The sequence below is a fragment of the Octopus sinensis genome, unplaced genomic scaffold, assembly GCF_006345805.1.
Source record: "Octopus sinensis unplaced genomic scaffold, ASM634580v1 Contig19853, whole genome shotgun sequence".
Classification (NCBI taxonomy): domain Eukaryota; kingdom Metazoa; phylum Mollusca; class Cephalopoda; order Octopoda; family Octopodidae; genus Octopus; species Octopus sinensis.
This window is the reverse complement of record NW_021836671.1, coordinates 8,577-15,204: the sequence shown is the minus strand read 5'-3', so window position 1 is coordinate 15,204 and position 6,628 is coordinate 8,577. Positions and strand designations below refer to the sequence as shown.

The 6,628-nt window shown below is 38.2% G+C and overlaps 1 non-coding gene across 1 annotated transcript; it reads right to left on the bottom strand.

The window, feature by feature from the left end:
- Positions 1–1,471: 1,471 nt before the first annotated feature.
- On the bottom strand, positions 1,472–1,545 carry Trnat-agu. The gene has a single exon. It is a non-coding gene; the product is annotated as a tRNA-Thr (tRNA).
- Between the last annotated feature and the right edge of the window lie 5,083 nt (positions 1,546–6,628).

The following is a 6,628-nucleotide window of genomic DNA, read 5'->3' as shown; positions in this document are numbered from 1 at the left end:
TAGGCCCAGATATATTACTTTAATGGATACCACGAAGGGTGGTGGAATGTACGTACAAGTCCAAATGAATAAGACGTCACACTGCCAGCCGAATGGAAGATGGTTCGTACCTCTGTCACCAACATCGATTGATATTAACCCTGAAATATATAATCCACTTACAAAAGCTGAAATAACATAGGATCAGTGAGTCCACGGAGCACTATTGCCCGCCCGTATCCGTAGCGTAAACCACATGAGAGATAAATGATACCTTCAATAAGACCCTTGCCTGTATTGCATGTGACTTCTAAAACTGAGATAAAGTTCGTTTATCTTAAGATTGTAGGACTAGTCTGTCTGAAAGGATAAATGTGATACAGTTATCATCAAGCGAACTTGACAATCAATATGATGGTCGAAACGACGAGCGTTGTGTCAAGTTTTAAAAATAAGTGTGTGTGTGTGTGAGTACGTGTGTACATACACACAAGGATTTAGAAACTGCTAAAGAACGTGATATAATTTTTAGGACGATGAAAGTCAGAGAAGACAAAACTAAAATAATCCTTTCTTCTAAAGGAACAAGGACGCTGGATAGTTTGATGATAATTAAGCAAAGTCATTTCAAATGATGAGAGAGAGAGAGAGAGAGAGAGAGAGAGACTGGTAGTGGTCGTACGACGGGATGATCACGGCTGGAACAATTTTGAAAATATGTACTTTGGGGCTAAACAGCAATAACTACTACAACAACAGCAGCACTAGCAACAACAAAAGCGACTGGCACTAATGAGCCAGAGAGAGAGAGGAAGGGAAAGGCCAAGCGAGAGGGAGAGACGAAGAGAGAGGGAGAAAGATAGAGAGGGTTCTAGGTGAATTCGTCTACAATTCGTCTACAAGAGTTTGTGTGTGTGTGAGGTTGTATATGTAGTTGTATGTATGTGTTTGTATGTTTATATGTATGTACGTGTGTGTTGTGTATATGTGTATGCTTGTATGTGTGTGTGTGGTTGTAGATAAATTGTATCTGTAGATAAATTGCTGTGTATGAATTGTTGTAGACGAATTGTAGACAAATTCGCAAGATACCAGTAGAGACAGAGAGAAAGAGAGAGAGAGAGAGAGGAGAAGAGGGAGAGAGAGAGAGAAAGAAGAGAAAAGGGAGAGAGAGCCTGTGTAAACAATTATCTTAATAGAAACAACAATAAAAAATGAATCGAGTTAATTTGATAATGTTGTTATATAATAGATACAGTATATCTGATAAAAGGATCTTTTTCTCTTTTTTGCACCATAATTCCATTGATTTATAGATCTCGTAGATTAAGTGTGATGGGATCAAAATCAACAGCAACCTAAGATCGACTTGAAAATTAATATGTTTTACTTTTAATTACTTGTACTTGTTTCAGTCACTGGACTGCGGCCATACTCTGGCACCGCATTGAAAAGAAATAAAATAAAATAAGAAGTATAAATTAGCAGATTCTGCCCCAAGTGAGATTCGAACTCACGACCACTGGTTTACTAGACCAGTGCTCTAAACCTTTGAGCTATTGGGACGGATGGAACAGGTCTCTGAAAATTCTAGTTACGTTTCTTCTATAGCACCAGAGAAAGTAGCATTGGGTAAGAGACATAAATAGCGGAATACCTGAAAATGGCACAATCGTTAGAACATCGGAACAAAAAATATATCTTTTTTGGCATTCATTCCGAATCTTTTCACTTTGCGTTCAAATCCCGTCGAAATCCTTATAGGACCAATGAAGAAATGACCCAGCGATGTACTGAAATCGATACTTTTTGTACTGAAATCAATTCTTCGCTTCCTTTCTAGATTATATTTATAATTCGAAGTTCAAACCTTGTCTCGAGTGCAGAATTGTGTCACGCGCACATGTGCCAACGGAATACTCAGCCGCTGTAGACGCTATTTTCATGAATATCGATTTATTTGGATAAACAATTGAATATTGATCGGTGAAACCAATAAGGAATCCATTATGACAAGCAAAATTAAATTATACTCTATCTCCTCTATGAGAGAGAAGTTTCTGTCAATGTTACATAATAGAACCCAGCTAGTTTTGAACAGAGAATATACAAAACAAATTAATAATTATAATTAATTAGTAATCTTTTCTACGATAGGTACAGGGCCTGGAATTGATGGAGAGGGACATTCGATTACATATATATATGTATATATGTATACATATATACATACATATATATACATGTATATACACACACACACATATATATATGTGTTCAGGAGCTGTAGAGTGTAGGGAGTTACACATTATTCCCCACTTCAGTTTTCGTGTCTATCTTAACCTATGGTCATGAATTTAGGGTAATGAATGGAAGGGTACGATTGCGAATATAAGCGGCCGAAATAGGGAGAACAAGGACAAGATGGCTGAATAATATTTGTTGTCGTATTTTGGTAATTCATCTGGACAGTGTAATGAAGGTTGCTTCTGATAGAAACCTATGGACGAGATGCCTGAGGACTCTTTCCCTTCGGCAGTCCCAGGAGTAATGAGCAAAGAAGATGGATGCACACATGTATGCATGCATGCACGGATGGGTCAATGGATGGTATAGGTATTTACAGACGCAAAGCAACCAACTAAAAATGGGAGGGGTTGGGAGTCGATAGCATCAACCCGGTACTTGACTGTTGCTTTACTTTGTCGATCTTGAAACGATAAAAAGTAAAGGCGACCAAATAATTTCGTGTGCTGTATAGATCCATCCACTGGGTTGTTTAATTTTTAATGCTTTATAGTCAGAAGATACCAGTTCAAGATGTATGAGAGAAGGTAAAAAGAGATAGAAATACAGACAGGCGCAGGAGTGGCTGTGTGGTAAGTAGCTTGCTAACCAACCACATGGTTCCGGGTTCAGTCCCACTGCGTGGCATCTTGGGCAAGTGTCTTCTGTTATAGCCTCGGGCCGACCAAAGCCTTGTGAGTGGATTTGAAAGAAGCCTGTCGTATATATATATATATAAATATATTTATATATATGTATGTACGTGTGTGTATATATTTGTGTGTCTGTGTTTGTCCCCTAGCATTGCTTGACAACCGATGCTGGTGTGTTTACGTCGCCGTCACTTAGCGGTTCGGCAAAAGGGAACCGATAGAATAAGTACTGGGCTTATAAAGAATAAGTCCCGGGGACGATTTGCTCGACTAAAGGCGGTGCTGCAGCATGGCCGCAGTCAAATGACTGAAACAAGCAAAAGAGTAAAAGAGTAAAAGAGTATAATGGAGTTGGCGTAGAGGTATAGAAAGATTATCAGGAAGAAGCTCTATGTATGTTCAACCTATAATTTTGCACCTGACAGGACATCAGTAATATATATGTACGTGCATATATACACCTACGCTCATGCATATCTGCGTATGTTCAAGCACACGTGCATTTACACGCATGTATTGAATGGCAACTTCCGTTTAACAAGAATGTGTAATGTAGATGCGTAATCTTATGAAGATATATACTCACACACGTGCGGTTACAAATATAAAAATATAGGCTGGAATATTAAATACACATACACGCATTACGAGACTCTCATATTCTCTTTTTCTTATACTCTCACCTTTCCTATCACTCTGTCTCTCTCTGTTTCTCTCTCTCTCTCTCTCTCTCTGTCTATCTATCTATCTATCTATATCTCTATCTCTCGCACACGGACACATACAGAGTTTCTATCAATAAAATTCACTCACAAAGCATTCGTCCACTTGGAGCTGTAGTTGAAGGCAATTTCCCAAAGTGCCACGTTCTAGGACTGAACCAGAAACTACTTGGATGTAAAGGGATTTTCTTAACCAGTCATCAATGCCTGCACCTATTATGTCAACTGAATTTCACTTCTAAGGCTTGAGTCACCCCGAAGTTTTGATAGAAGATATTTGTCTAATGTCCTGTAAAGTGGGATTGAGCCCGATATCCCGAGACCACAGAAAGCGAACTTCTTGATCGTTCGGCCATGGATGCATCAAGATGCATATAACAGTAGAGAGAGTGAGAGAGAGAGAGAGAGAGATAGATAGACAGACAGAGACAGAGACAGCGACAGAGAGACAAAGAGAGAAAGAGAGAGGCAAAGAGACAAAGAGAGAGACAAAGAGACAAAGAGAGAGACAGAAGCAGAAAGATAGTAGTGAGAGAGGGACAGACAGACAGACAGGGACAGAGAGACAAAGAGACAAAGAGAGAGACAAAGAGACAAAGAGAGAGACAGAGAGACAGAGAGAGGCACGCAAAACATTCTTGGAGAGATTCTCTTATATAAACACAAACGCCCACAGACGCATACATATATGCACATAAATTTGGCTTCTATGTTTTGAAAGTCTGTTCTGTTCTATTTTGCTTTATTTTCATATTTTTAAATACAAAAATCTGATCACACGAAGAAAAGTTTTCTTAAGAATAGAAGTAGAAAATACCACTTCTGTTTGCTGACTTTAAATTGGAATTAATAAATTCATTAAGAAGAAAAAAATTTATATAGTTGAAATCTCGTTTAGCAGCCGACGTTGATAAATCATCACGTGACAGATGCCAACGATTTGATTCAGTGTTTCGTTTTAGTCTCTGCATTATGTCAGACTTACCAGATTTTAAGGACTAACATGTACACTAGTCTGTTAGGAAAGGATTTCTGGTGCCGCTAGGAGCACAGGTGAAAATTATGTAACCCAATTTGAATTAATAGCGAAAAAGATAGTGTTAATCCCTTAGGATAAGATTCAAGCACGCGAATGTTTTAGCCAATGAAAAGTAATCATACGTTTTTTTCACACACACACACACACACACACACACATGCACATAGACACACGTGTGCATTTCTATGTGCATGTATTTGTGCATGAGCGCTAAAATATGTAGACATGATATATTGATAAAAGTATGCACTGCAGAGATATATATGCCTGTTATTCATTTAATCATGCTCCGCATGTATATGAATATACATACATTCACACATATATACATACATATACATACACATACATAAATCTGTATATACATATATATATATATATATATATATATATATATATATATATATATATATATATATATATATACGTATCTATATATGCATGTATGTATGTATGTATGTATGTATGTATGTATGTATGTATGTATGTGTGTATGTATGTGCGTCGAATTTGGGAGTGTGTATCCTTGTTTTTCGATCCACTGGACCTCTTATTCAATGAATTATTAGTGTATGTGGCTGAGTATACCGCAAGTAATTGCACCCTTAACAATGCTCCCTCGTTTGTTTATTTATTTATTTATTTATTTATCTCTCTATCTGCCGTGAGTAAGCGCAAAAATGTACGCGAGTTCAAATTTTATCCTCCTTTGCAAAAGGATACACATATCTGTGCAACTAACTATATTCAATTAGTATAAATTCGATTTCATCATTGAAAATGCACCTTTCGTGTGCGCATTTTTCCCTTTATGCATTAATCTGAATCGTATGTGCGCGTACAGTCACACAATTTGGAAGGCAACATTAACTTTAAATAACCTGAAGCAGGAAGGAATTACAACCGTACTTCGTGGTCTGTTACCACAACAGCTTCTTTATAAGATCCAGTTAGCTCAAGACATCATCAGGTGGAACTACGTCCGGTTTCGGCCCCTACTCCTCTATCGTTTTGACGTGGCGGGCCCCATCCTTTCGGAGGTGTCTTCAGCTCTGGTGTTGGGTGCATGTCTTCTTTCTTCTTCTTTCTTCTGTTCCATGGCCTCTTCGATGTATCGTCAGCGAGTGTCAGCCGGTGACTGACTGATTTGTCAAATTTTTCTCATTTTAGCATCGAACGTGTAACAAAGACGATTCTTTGGATTATCTATATAGTATATCGTATGGACTTTTGCAGCTTCTTTCTATGCAGTTCATGCACAAGGCTTGGGTTCACTCGAGTTTACAGTAAAAAACACTTCCGCCACCATTTTGACCAGCCCAGTGATTGACGTCATTAAATCATTAAAAGAATGCTTTCTACAGTACACACCTTTGTGTATACAAATGCTAGAAACATTACTCCATACTCTTAGGAGTGTGTGTGTGTGTGTGTGTGTGTGTGTGTGTGTGCGTGTGTGGTGTGTGTGTGTGTGTGTGTGTGAAGGCGCATGGCTCAGTGGTTAGAGCGTTGAGCTTACGATCGTGAGGTTGTGAGTTCAATTCCCGGACCGGTCTGCGTGTTGTGTTCTTGAGCAAGACACTTTATTTCACGTTGTTCCAGTTCACGCAGCTGCAGAAATGAGTTGCGACGTCACTGGTGCCAAGTTGTATTGCCCTTTGTTTTTCTCTTGGATAACATAGATGGCATGAAGAGGGGAGGATGGTCAAGCAATGGTGGAGGGACAAACACAGACACACAAGCACACAAACACACAGATACTCACACACACTCACATACACATACATATATATATATATATATATATATATATATATATATATATATATATATATTATATATATATATATATATATATATATATATATATACGACGGGCTTCTTTCAGTTTCTGTCTACCAAATCCACTGACAAGGCTTTGGTCGGTCCGAGGCTATAGTAGAAGACAC